Source organism: Pipra filicauda, unplaced genomic scaffold (assembly GCF_003945595.2).
Source record: "Pipra filicauda isolate LSUMZ 115617 unplaced genomic scaffold, ASM394559v2 scaffold45_size4122338_pilon, whole genome shotgun sequence".
Classification (NCBI taxonomy): Eukaryota; Metazoa; Chordata; class Aves; order Passeriformes; family Pipridae; genus Pipra; species Pipra filicauda.
Genome location: NW_024104598.1, coordinates 2,612,219 through 2,626,555, shown reverse-complemented (window position 1 = coordinate 2,626,555; position 14,337 = coordinate 2,612,219). Strand labels below are relative to the sequence as shown.

The following is a 14,337-nucleotide window of genomic DNA, read 5'->3' as shown; positions in this document are numbered from 1 at the left end:
CGAGCCGAGCCCTGCCGCTGCCTCGGGACACGGGGGAAAGCAAACACAAGCACCTACTCCGCAGCGAAGAGCCGCCGGGCAAAGCTCACCTTCCCGCTTCGCTCCGGCCCCTTTCTCTTTAAACTCGAAGGCAGCCGGCGAGATGCACGAAACGCCCTCAATTTAAAGGAGCCGGCGCGGCGGGCTCCGCCGTGGGGCCGGCAGCGAGCCCCGCTAGGGCGGGCAGGCAGGGCTCCCACCTTGGCCGGGACAGGCAGGCAGGGCTCCCACCTTGGCGGGGACAGGCAGGGAGGGCTCCCGCCGCCCCTCCGGGGCCGCACTCCCTGGCCCCCTGCCCCCGGCAGCCGCCGCCGTCCCCCCGAGCGGAGCTGAGCAGAGCGGTGGCAGCGGCGCTGCCGCTCTTCATACTTCTGTCCGCTCCGCTCGCTGCTCGCTTTGGGAAACCCTCCTTTTTTTTTTTTTTTTTTTTTTTTTTCCCCTCTCTGACACCGATTTCCTATCCTTCAGCAGTCCGCACTGACTGAACGGAAGTTAAATACTTACTTTTTTTTTTTCAGAGGGACGGCAAACGCAGTTCACACTGATTTACCCTTGAAATGCTGAGATATTGTATTACAGCCCTTGGCAGCGAGTCGGTTCTTGGTTCCATTTCTCTTTTATTATTATTACTCCCTTTCCAAGACTCTTGATTGTGGAAAAGGAAAAGAAAAGGAGAAAGGAAAATTTCACATCCAAGATAAAACTCGATTTTTTCTTTAATTTGGCTATTATCTCTGGATTTTTTTAACACTTATAGGCACATCTTTTAATTGCCACTTTTTTCTTTTTTTTTCCTAGTTAAAAAAATATGACAGGGAACTCTTCTTTATTGCATGTTTCTCCAAAACCATTTCATGCCACCTGGTAGTCTATCTTGAACAAAAAAGTATGCTGTTGATAAATTGATCATTCTTATAGTACACTTTCAAAAGAGTTATGGGTAGAGGCTTGGCTCGTTCTTGTCTATCAGTGCTTCATTTGCCAAACTAACCTTTAGCACACCTTAATTTCAGTCATTTCGTTCTCATCTTAGGTCATTTTTGTGACATTTTAGCATTTTGTTAAATGTCAGAGATAATCTTCTCCAAATGTTGGGGTTTTTTCACTTATTCCCTGCACAGCAAAGCCCGTTTTGTGAATTCAATAGCGGGAAACAGATGTTCAGACTTCTGCTTCTCTAAATGCATGAATGTAGATTGTTTTGTTGAGTTTCCTAATGGTATCATGCTATCACTTTCCATAACAGTGCCCCAGTCAAACAGCGCACTTATTTTTCTCTTTCACAGTGTATAGTCTCTTAATTAAATTGTTCTAACCAAAGCACATTATGTATAATTACACAGAAAGAATTCTTTTAACCTGATTGCTGAAACACACATCAAGCTGACCCTTATTTTTTATGTATATTAATTTCTTTGTACGCTGATCTGCTGGGAAAACTTGATTTGTGCAATTAATGCTGGGCTATTTCTCAAAAATTGCACTATAAGCAAATTCCTATTCTCTGAGTAGGAGATATTAATTCCTGGCCAATGAAAATGCACACATCTTTTGTTATTTATTGTATTCCTATACTATTATTATGCTTTTCTAATGGACTATTAACTGCTGTGATGAGTGCTACTTAAATGAGAGCATTTCATCAGCATGCTGATATATTTAATTATGGTGAACTCTGGCCATGTACTATGTGAGTATCAGTATAGAATTAAATGACCTCCTAGTTTTGATCTGGTTAGCAAAATTTGGATGCCTCTGGGCATGACTATTTTCATTGGCTCATCCAATTTTTTGGTCAGAAAAAAAAAAAGGAGAAAAAATCCCTGAAAATATATCCTAAAAATGCACAGGAGTGCAATGGACGGTGAGGTGAGGAGCAGGTTCCTGCATGCAGTTGACTATCTTACAGTTTTTATCTGACCTTGAGAAAGATTTATTTTTTTTTAAATAAGAAGCCATTTAAATCCAATTTATGTCATCTCAATATAAAAACCAGCTTGAGATGAGAGGATCAATTTTGTTAAGGTGTCTCCTGAATTTAAAAGCCCTGCTACTTTCTAGGGAAGTTGAAAACCATTCCTCTAAACAGCAGTTACATCTCCAGTAAAAGCTTCTCAAGGTTTACATGTTCTTTGAAGTTTTAGGATTCCTACTAAGTTTAGGAGGAATTTTACGCAGGGAGTTAAGCTGAGGCTTTTCCAGGTGTCACTCAATAAATCCAGTGTGAGCATTTGCACAGGTACCAATGGGAAGGACCGAAAAAGGAGCTGTAAGATCTTGAAGGTGAAGCTGGTTGTGCATATCTTGGTACGGTCAGTTTGTACCAAAGAATAAGCTAACAGGTGATATAGTTTGCATTCACAGATACTGTCTATGGACCTTTTTCTAATGAGTATTGAAAGCTGACAAGCAAATGCAACACCCAGTATAATGGCTAAGAAAAACAGAACACTGAAGGTTGGATTAAATCTCACACGAGCAAGAGTGATGGAAACACAGTGCCAGGTGTGCACTGACATGTCCCTCATAGGAATGCTGGAGAAGTTTCAGTTGCAACAGCACAGTTATAGATGCACTAAGATTCACATTTCCTTCACACTTCAGCATTAGAATTTGGCTTTCAAATTCGACACAGTAACTTTGGAGCCCCAACACAAACACATTTCCTACATAAGGTTATTTCCATACCTTGCCACTAACCCTTTTAGAGGAAATACACAAAAGTTTCCTTGTGAAATGCTATAATTTTCACTGGTCCTCCACAAAATCAATCTTAGGTCCCCACACTTTCAACTTCTAGTGTCCACATGTTCTGATAATATTTTTGATAATCTACTTCCAAAAAAGTAAGAGGATGAATGGGCATATGAATAAACAATTATTTGAAGACAGACATAGGAAAAATTAGGGACAGAGAGGGAGGACTTATAGTGACTGAGGAAGGTAAAGCTTGTTGGTGCATGTAGGAAGGCTGAGCAATATTATTACCACAACAAAATGGTTCTACACATTGTCATTTAGATAATATTTCCTTCCTAATTGTTAAAATTAATTCTTGTAAGAGATGGAAGATGTATACAGGTGTCTGAGATGCAGCAAATTCCCATAATCATTCTATGGTTTAGGATAAAAATTCAGGATTAAAGATTCTGAAAGATTTACTCTTACTTGGTTGCACATCAATAAACCTTGATGCATAGATAATTAGAGATGAAATTCCGGAGCATGAGGTCAGCAAGGATGACCATGATGGCCCATTTTAATATGTAAAATTCCTCAGCTCTTTTCTATAAACTGAGTATAATCGCCACCCCTGAGGACCTGTGGATGCTATATCCTTCTGGGACAATATCAGGAATTTCTTATGAAGGTACCTTGCAGGTCACTTACAAATGGGAGAGAAAATTACCTATATCAAAGGGTTCTCAGTGCCCAGGGAGCTGAAGCAGCAGTCACTGAATGGGAGGAAGAAAAAGGACTGAAAGACAATGTAGAGGGAAGGATGAAGTTCTCAGAAGGCAAAGAGACACAGGCATCTGTAGATCACACTTTCCTGATGATTTTCCAAATTTCCCAAATATTCCTTCTTCAGTATGTAATCAGTGTCACAACTGTATAAAATCAGTCAAATATAATGGATACAATTAAATTAATGACTGGCATCCCAATCCTATAACAACTCGTAAACACATACATTAAAGAGGACATACCTTGGTCAACTAAGAGAAAAAGAGATGGGAGAAAGCAACTGAGCGAGCTGAGTAGCAGAAACGATGAGTGAAGTGTGTACTGAGTGGAAAATATCATACCTGTTGATTTTCTTGCTTTTTGCTATTACAGGGACTCTGCAATTAAATTATTTAACTGAAAATTAAGCAAGTTTGGAATGCAGAAACACATTTCCTCTGTTCTCTTCGTTCTTTCAGTACATGCCACAGAAGTTAAAATTCAAAAGATGGAGGGTCAGATGACTAAAAACTGCTGATACTTGAGTCAAGAATATGAGCAGCCACAATGAGTGCAGAATGTGTTTCATAAATCACCCATCATTGTCCCAATATTACAGTACTTACTTTGCCAAAAATTTCCATATCTTCCTTGACTTTTAATAAACGGAGAGTAGTCAATAGCCTTGCAGGCCTGAGATCAATAAATATAACCTTGTGGAACTCACTGAAATATATTGCACTAACCAGTGCCAGATACACCTATTTTAAATTTTTTCTGAAAGAGTTGGAATGAAATGTACAAATCCTAGTTAAAATGTTTCCTGTGTATGGCAATTTTAAGACTAGTGGAAGAAATGAAATGGATGGAACTTAAAATTATTTCAGTTATGCATAATTTTCTGTTTAATTGCCATTACAATAAGACAAGCTGTAAGTTAATTCTAGCCTCAGTTCAGTTCAGTTCAGTTCAACACACACAATGACTTCATGGTCAACTGAACTTTTACCAAACCTGCAGTGGAACTCTCATTTTGAAGCTCTACTAATAAACTTCAAACAAGTCCTTTGCCATAAAAGTAGTATGTTTTGTCCTTCCATCTTGTAAACTTACTACACAAGAACTGTACTTTCTACCCATATAATTATATCTAACTAAAAATAATTACAATTTCCATGAAAGTTTGGGTTTGATCTTAAATATGAAAATCTCAGGGAAACAAATTTTCACCATCGCAAATCCAAATACAAGTTAACTGTTTCATCTACATCATATTTACCAAAGCATACCTACTTCTAATCTTTTGGAGTGATCTTCACCTGGATGAAATCTGAGCAAATAACACAAGTTTCTATAATCCATAATGAATTGACACACTGTGCACCAGCATACACAGACTGCTGAGAAGTTCCAGGTGTATCATATGTACATCTCTGGGACAAACATTGTAGAATAAGTGCTCACAATTCTGATTTATATACAAAAGTGTGTTTTGGCTGAGTGTCATAATAGTTTATTCGTGGATCCAGAAAAAGCAGTTGACACGCCAAGAAAACTACTGGGGTTGACGCAATGATTACCAGGCCAAAGTCTATGTTCTGTTTGACAATAAAAGTGCCATAATCTCTCTTTAAACAAACCAGTGCCTCAAACATTAACGAAGCAGATTGTTGTTCTTAATTTTTTTCTAAAGTATGAGGACCTCAGTGACTCAGATTTTGTGGTTGGTCTCTACTTGGGATGGAAAAATCATTAAAATAAGATGCCATCTGAGGTCACAGAGAAGCATCACATTTTGACTGCTGACAGCAACAAGAACAGCAACGAGAAAAAGAGGATGTAAACAGACCAACAGCTACCAGAACCACATTGTCTTCTTGCAAGTGTTCTGGAACGGCTTTAGAATAATTTTATCAGCTTCTTCTTTTATAGGAGCCGAATCAAAATAAACTAATTTTCACAGGAATTAACAGATAAATGCTGTGCTTTGGAAGGCAATTCACAAAGAGTTCAGATGCACACGTTGCAGTTCCTTGAAAGTAATAAAATTTCCAGACCAAAAATACCAGAAGACCAATTAATTCATTATTCAAGAACTCAAAAATTAGTTTAAACAGAGTAGTAACACTTTCCCACCTGTTTCCGCCTTGGCTGGTCAAATTCCTGCCTTCCCTCCTCTTCTCTTTGCTTTCAGTGTCTTCCTTCTCCTGACCTAGATTTCTCTTCAGGTCATTAAGGTTCATTGCTTCAATTTACCTTCCTTTTAACTTATTCCCCTTGTTGTTGGACTTGACATGAAAATAGTTTGTTGAGTTTTATTTACAGTAAACCGGGCCCAATTCTGTCCCTAATGTCACTCACAGTGAAACTCCCTTTGGCATTAATAAGATCAGATGAGGCTTTTTTTTGTACCTAGTTTATAAGAACAAAATTACCAGCAGTTTTTCCAAATCTGAGAGAAGTGCAGATAACTACAGGTATAGTTTTAAATCTCTTCTTACAGTCCTATGGACTCAATTCAAGTCTTCCTAACTTCATAATAACCACACCACTGAGACATAATAGTCCACACTGATATATTCCCACACCACTGAGACATTATCATAATCTTGTATTGAATAGGGAAAAATGTCTTTCAGTAAGAGAGGTAGTGATCTGATACCTCTAAATGAAAATGCCAAGCTCTATCCCAAAGCAAATATGTGGCATACAGAAGTATCCTACGTGAGACAACTTTTGTTGAGATACTACGTCTATTGCTACTTTTTTCCAGGATTTTTTTCCCAACTGCTCAGTTCAAGCAGTCAATCTTATACCTTAAGGAATGCTTTGAGTGCAGCATTCCTTCTCATTCCTCTGTTAAAGTGTCATCATCAAAGCATTCCTAATGGAAAGAACACCATTCCCTCTGCACTGTACTACATTGCCAAATGAAAGAGTGTGAATGCCAGCTAATTTAATAAGATATTCCTGTCCTTCATGGGTTGGGAGATTCAGTTCTTTTCCCCAGCTCTGTAAATTTATGTGCTGTATGAGTTTTGTTAAATCTCTTTTTATTTCAGGTTTCCCATCTAAAAAATAGATGTATTCATAAAAACTTTGTCTCATAAAGTAGTCTGATGCAAGTGGACAACAAAGATTATATAAAGATGAGCTTGATTTATTGTTTCAATTTATAGAAGGGTCCTACACATAATTCCCTTCTCTGTCTTTACTTCTTCCTTATCCTTCAAGCCACATATCTGGTAAAATGCTAAAGGAGAAGGGAAGTAAGCTGGTTTGGGAATAATCTTGGCTCTGGTTATCACTTGCTGTCATACCAAAACAAGAAATCTGCGTGTGATCTTGGGAAAGTTACTTAATCTTCCAGATGCTTCAGAGTTCCAATCTATAACATGATTATCAAGTATGTCTCATGAGTGCTGTGAGATAAGAGACACCTATTAAACATTTTGGTGTCACAGGCAGAAGATTCAACATAAATTAGAAATATCACTTTTTTAATGTATTATCTTTTTTCGCAAGCATTCCTCTTGCTGTGAAGAAGTTGACCAACTGCAGAATCATCTCTGTGACATTACACTTCACGCAAGGACATGTTTCCTTCAGGAGAAAATTCCCGGTTGACAGCATTACAATCTGCAACATGATAAGGGAATATCTAATTGCTGACAAAAGACTAGTGTTCATATTTTTTAGCATGGTACTTCAGCAGCTGCAATCCACAGATCATCCTTTTCCAGTTTATCTTTCTCTTCGTTGGGAATGATTCTTTATTCTTGCTGTTAACCATATCAGCAGAGTTGGGATTTTTTTGACGGTGTGTGTACGCTTTTAGTGTTCCTCTTGGGAGGAGCCTGACATAGCTCTGTTTATGCTATAGCCAATGCCTTGGGCATGTTTTCCTAATTGGGGCTGGCCAAAACTGTTCTGCTTTCCTGCTGCCTGTCATAGGCTGAATTACAGGCAATGGTGAGACCAGTTACCCAGCTCCCCTCATTAATGACATATGTTGCTGAAAATGCGTTGAGAAAATTTGAGTAAGATCAAATTACAGACCAACCTCGAAACCAGATGCCCAAAACCAATAACGAGGAGAGAAAGCTAGAGATAGAAAGCTAGATTTTTAGCCTTGTGAGCATTATAGCCATGCTTACAAATAAGACCAGGATCAGAATGCCAGTATTAAAAATCATTCTGTGGGATCTTTAAATTTAGTACATTTCTTTTTCTTCGTCTGTCACAAGTCCAGCCAAAGAGTTCACAAAATAATGACATCAAGAAATAATTCAAAATAATGACATCAAGAAATAATGACATCAAGAAACAAATGTGAAAAAACACTTGTGCTAAATACTGTAGGTCTTACAAGTGAGAAGAATTAGGAACAAAGTAGACCAAACAACTAGGACTGAATATTCAGATTGGTTATCTGAATGATAGAATAGCATAAGATACTTGGATGCCAGTAATTCTACCAAATACTGCACTGTGTATCTGTGGCACTCAGGTTTCATTCAACAAAAAACAAATGGGAAAGACAGTGACCTGAAACACTTCAGTCTTAATACATGCAATTTCTGGGGTCTAAATCCATCCTAAGGACCTCTATTTCCATCCCAGTAGATATGGATGTGAAATTTTGATCTGTAGAAAAAAAATGTAAGGTAAACAAAAATATGCAGTGACCTACCATGGCATAACTGGTGATGCACATCTGCTGTAACATACACTAAGTCTTACTGGACATAGATAAAGTTATAACTTTCTTAGGCTAACTTTGATTTTTATTACTTCAATAATAAAAACCAGATTATTAACCTAATAATAAATAGGTAGCCTAAGTAGAGCAGATATTTCCTATTCTATGGATAGCCTGAGTTCAGCAGCTGTTTCTTCATGAGATGCTATAAAAGGCAAATCAGGAGAAATGCTAATAAAGCCAAGAGATTACACTACTGTGAAAGTACAAAAACTTGCACTACTGAGCAAGTACAAAGAATTCTGGGCCCACAACATGTACATTTTTGAAAAAGACAGTCTGGAATAGCCTTCTTTGAAAAGACGTTGAAAAATAAAATAAAGTGCAAAAGAGACTCCCAGTTTTCCAAAACTCTCCCCAGGGATTTGGCACATTTCCCCTTGATTTTGCTGCACATGGCAATTGATGAGGTATGTTCAGTGAGCTGTTATGAACTGGGATACTGAATCACTTTGGAGAAAACCTTAACAGGAAATCCATGAGCAAACCTGGTGGATTAAACTTGTGTTTATGTCCATTAATATAATAACTGGAGAGACGCTTGGAACAGAATTGAAGTCACTGTTTGCAATTCATTAATGAAAACAACATGTAAAAATAGAAATTTAAAAATGAAATAACATCGATACTGTTACTTTTGACCAATATTTTTGTCAGTACTTCCTATCTAGGTAATTCAAGTTACCAGGACAGTGATGCATTAGCTGATAGCAGCGAGTTGGGCCGAGGGCATCTATTCACAGGACAAATGACCTGGAACCAATGACCTGTGTATAACTCGAACCTTGCATCATTGGTATGAAGCCTAAATACACACATTGCAAAGTTTTCACATAGGAATGATTTCAAAACCTGTAAAAGAAATTACTTGGAAACCAGGATGAACAAAATGCTGTTAGAAATGGTTATATATCCAGGAAAATAAACAAAAAATATAATGTAAGCAAAAGGAGAAACAAACATTTTCTGTTTGGATGTAGATCCATGCTAAGCCTACTCTCTGAGGAACCACTGCATCCTACCAGGCAGGGTTTTTTTCATCTCCAATTCCATGTCTTCACACACTGGCAGGAGAAATGGTAATTTTGAACCAGGCCTTCTATCTCAATTTTGGTAAAGAACAATGATTGACAAGACCCTTTCTTTTTTCCCCAAGTCCTTTGAAAAGATCAAGTTAGGGAAGAGCAGTTCAAACCAGTGATCATCCATTCAAACTACTGTGAGAAGGGTCAAAATATTTCAGTGGAAGCACAGAAAGTACCTTACATGAAGTCAAACCTCCCAAACAAATTCTCTGCTTAGAGTAAAAATTTGTCGAGGTAAAAGAAACCCTCCTTCCTCAGCATTACTACAGAATTAGAATTCTTTTCAAATTTTATATAACCTAATGTTTCCTTTTTAAAAACTTTAAAATATTTTCATTTTAAAATGTTCATTTAAAAATTAAGTCAAAAATATTAAACAAAACACAATGATTTTATCTAAACTAACATTTTGATTTAGCTTGAGTGCCTTTATTTCATAACTTCATTCAGTAGAAAATTCTAACCCCTCATTCGTAATGATTTCATTTGATAGCAAAGACCACCAAAGAAAATAGAACCATTTCCATGTTTAATTCTGGGTAACTTACTTATTCAAACAAAAAAACCCCAAAAGACAGACCTTTACTAAAGGCCTCTCTTTTAGACATTTTCTTTAATTCTAGGAATTCATCTTCATCCATCACCTTCATCCCATCCACAGGTATGCACTGCACAACGATTTCCTTCTGCTGGCTTTTATGTTTATGCAAATATCCTATGTGTTAGAATCTCACCTCTGCTGCCTTTTTTTTTTTTTTTTAAACCCATTGTTATTCTTTTCTGCAAGTACAAGTCACTGTTGTAACACTGCTGATTGGGAAAGCTAATGGCAACATCTCAGGATCAGCTAGGAACTAGCATATTCCAATACATGTATTACCTATGTTGTGATGGGTTTTGGATATATGCAAAGGCTCCAGTCTTTGCCATTATACAATCTGTCAGTGCACTGGGTGAGGAATGAAGTCAGACAACCCAAATAATATGGAATTAGCATGAAGTACACAAACCTAACTGCTGTAGAAACTGCCACAACAAAGCATTTTGGTTTCTGGGCCTTTTTACTAATTAAGTACCTTTATTTTCTGTGAAATATGGTAAAAACTTCTTGAAGGACACCATTAAGTTAAAAACTCTGGAGCTGGGAAAAAATCTTTAAGTCTTTATTTAACCTGCCCTTTCTGCAGAAAATATCAATATAAGGCCAACATAACAGTTATGGTAGTGGTTTCTGTGATATGAACTTACCATCAGGAAGGTCCTGACAAACCTGCCAGAGGCATTTTTGAGACAGGTACACAACATTATTAACAGGCAGCTCTCAATAGAACCCAAAATTTGCTATACTGTACTATTGATCCTAAAAGCAGCTGTGTCAATGTTAATGACCTGCTTTCAGAGGATGCTGTAAGTATAGATAACAGAATCCAGTCTTCTTTTATATGTGTTCAGAGAAATAAACAAAGAAACAAAAAACCCCTTACGCTTTTCTTAAGTAGCAAAGAAAATTCCTTCAAAGCTTTGCGTTAACACTTGTTTAATTCAGGCAGCTATGTCATTTTTTTTTCATGGGATGTTCTTTTTGATATACTAGGGCAGAAAAAAGTAAAATCTTTTAACCATTAATGAGATTCACATATAAGCCCTCACTCACTTCAGGAATGATTCTTACCATCCCACTCTCCCACATTTGCTTCACAGTGAAAAGGATGTTAAAATGGAAAATCGGATTCCTTTGTAAATATTAGCCAATGAGCTTCTTAGCAAAGACTGAAAAAAAAATTTATGTATATATTCTGTGGTTTCCATTTCCTTGGTTTTATTGTTTTTATGTAAATTCTCCCAGGACATTTCAGGTTATATGTCTGGAAGCCCCAGCCATTCAACAGAGGAAAGGTTGAGAGAATAATGAGAAATGTGCTGGAAAAATTCACATAAAAGCTTTGGAGACATGAAAATGGAAACAACAGATACATAAAAGTCTTATCACTCCAAAAAAGAAGAAATGTCTATCCAGCATGTGCATATGTGTGTTTTAATGCAGCTCTCTCTGTATACACAGACGTGCACTGTTCATGAAGACACTGTACAGAGCTACAAATGAGTGATATCTGACAATTTTGTGATGTTCTGAGGATATCAGGACAATGAAAGTGAATAATCTAAGTGATTTATGTTATTAGAACCCAGACATATATATAAATAGCTCCATGCATAGTTGTCTTGCAATGAAGTTTCTGTATTTTTTTAATGCAAGTGAAAAATATAACCAAATCCAAGATAAAAATATGTTTATAAGATCTCCCTGTACTCTTGTGAATGACAGAAGTTTAGCTGTCATGAAAATATCCAGAATCTACAAGTAAGAGAGTTTTTAGTTGCTGTTCTCAAACATACTTAGTCATTAAATACTAAACCCGTGATGCTAGACTAAGCTTAGTCTGAGTATGCTTCACTTCATACAAGTTCTACAGTATTATAGATCAAAATTCCAAACCTGTAGCCATAGCCAGTCTTTATGACTCAAGTTTTATGGAATATTATTTTCAGATGATCCTGATAAGGTGATCACTAAAACAGATAGCTCTTTAAGACACTTCTTAACAGGCACCCTAAAAAGGAGAGCTGGGTTCCAGCTGTCTCAGCAGGCTGAATATGTGCACCTGATCCTATAAGAAAAATACTTAACATAAGCAGCTAAGAGTTTTCTTGGCTTAAAGGAAAAGACCAGAAAAAGGCATGTAGGCAAACACTCTAATCAGTACCTGCTGTGATCTATCAAACCCACCACCACAACAGGCAGCAAACCAAACCTCTCTAAAAGGCATCACAAACAAAAGCAAGTGATCAAAGCATAAGGCTTAACACTGCACCATTCATCAGCTGAGCAACCTTAGCACATGCTCTTATCCCACACCAAATTAACCTAAAAATGCATTAGCTCAAACAAACTTTTAAGGCAAAACTAGTCGTAGCTAGTACACACACACCAACTGCAGCTGTGTTTTGGAGGGCACACGTGGTCATTTTACAGGGCTCATCCAGTGCAAGGGAACTTTGGAAGTCTGTAACTAACTTCATCACTTCTGATTAATTATTCACAGTTAGAAAAAGGAGACTCCATTTGCCACCCAAATTATACTTTTGATACTTAGCTTAGTAGCTTTGCTAGTATAGTCCTGACTCATAGTATTAAAACTAGAAGTGGGGGTAGGCAGCAAAGTCTGTCTTTTTATATAATTTTCCTAAAAATTCAGTTTTGGTATGGCCAGACAGAGGTGAAGTTCCTAATTAGAGCAGGGTTTAGGTTCTCTCAGTGACGTGTTATGTATAGCACTCTTTCAACACACTGATTTTCAATCAGTTTTCACTCTTGTGCATTATAAAAAATTACAAAACTGCTGCTTGGCCGTTGACACCTGTCACTGAAATCATGTCTAAGGCATCAAAATGGGCATTGCTACCAAAACACTGCTACACCACAATCAGCATCTGCAGGACTTACAAAGAGGTTTCAGGGGAAATCCCCCTGATGACAGACATGCCTTTTGTACAGCCTGAGGCTCACTCTGATGTACAAATTAATAGGTTCATCACCTTTATTGTACAGTTTGATCTGTTCTCATTCCAAAAGCCCACCACAGCTTTGCTCTTTCTTGAGATAATGAGACTATGTTGACCAAAAAAAAATAAATCTGAGTACCTCAGCAGAAGATACAGAAGGGCTGACATAGTCTGCCAGGTACCTGTTTTCCACAGTTTGTTGCAGAAATAGAAATTTTGCGAGAATGGTTCACGAATTCAGAGTCTTCACTATGAATAAGCCATTAGATAATGAGTTTGACAAACCTGTGCCTAGCACACAATTTGAGGCAGCTAAACAAATCTTGTTACAGTTAAAAAGTGAATGTCAGTGCCAGAAATATAGATTATCATACATATCTCTCAATGTATTAATTTTTGTAATTTACAATAACACCCCCTACCTAAGGGAAGACCATTTCAGAGTTGTATAGTGCCAGTTATAATGAGTAAGCAATGTCCTAAATTTCTATTCGGTGCAATTAGTATAACCACGTTACAGCCAATGTGACTTCTGAGAGGAAGGAAAATATAACAATGAAATCCAGACTTTTGGCTACTCTGACCAATTTTCCTTCAAAACTGATTATTTCCTGCCAGGGTGAATTTTACTGGCTCCGTAAGTAGAGTGAAGAAACTCACTAGTTCCATAAAACTTCATATGAATCTTTTACTTGACTTCTCAGCTTAGATAAAACACCACAGTAATTCATATAAAATGGAAGGCTTGTGAAGCTGTTTTGCAGTGCTTCACTGAACAGTGGGCTTGTTTTCAGGGAACTGTGGAAATGACTTCCCAGATTCTGTATCTGACATTGCTGTTACTTCCTCAACAGCTTTCTTTGCTATGTATCTTATCAATCAGAAGCTGTAACGGAGGAACATTTACTAGGGCTTAACACAACCACAGACAAATAGGCTCAAAACTCTTTTCTTATTTTAATGCTTATTTTGGAGATTAAATGAAAAAAATATATTTTATTTGGGAAAAAAACAAACCAAACCAAAACAACAAAACAGGCAAACCCCACCACACAAGGAACACTGGCCACCCCCATTCATACTATCACAGCTACTTAGAGGAGGCATACAGCAGAGATCTTAAACAATCCAGTGTGTTGTGATTGTAAATCTGTGCTCTAGCCTATCATTCAAAATACACCCTGTTTTCTCTTCTGTTTTCTTCTTTGCTTTCAAATGAGACAAAACAAAGAGGTTGCTTTTTCAGACTGTGAAAGTCTTGGTTAAAGTGATAATTCTTCCGTGTGATTTTCTTTAAAGTATCTTTGCAAGTTTCATTTCTTGTTAGGTAAAAATAAAGAGACTGCATAGTTTACATAACATGAAATACACATCCAAGCACACCCTGGAACAGTATGAGAGACTACTGCAAGAATCATTACTAGAGGAAGCGGGCTGATA

General features: G+C 37.4%; 1 protein-coding gene across 1 annotated transcript in view; it reads right to left on the bottom strand.

Moving 5' to 3' along the window:
* The window catches only part of GAS2 (growth arrest specific 2), an 84,209-nt gene extending 83,779 nt beyond the window's left edge, over positions 1-430 (bottom strand). Inside the window, exon 1 of the mRNA XM_027732424.2 lies at positions 90-430. The gene's annotated coding sequence lies outside the window, so the exon portion shown is untranslated. The remainder of the gene's footprint in view (positions 1-89) is intronic.
* Between the last annotated feature and the right edge of the window lie 13,907 nt (positions 431-14,337).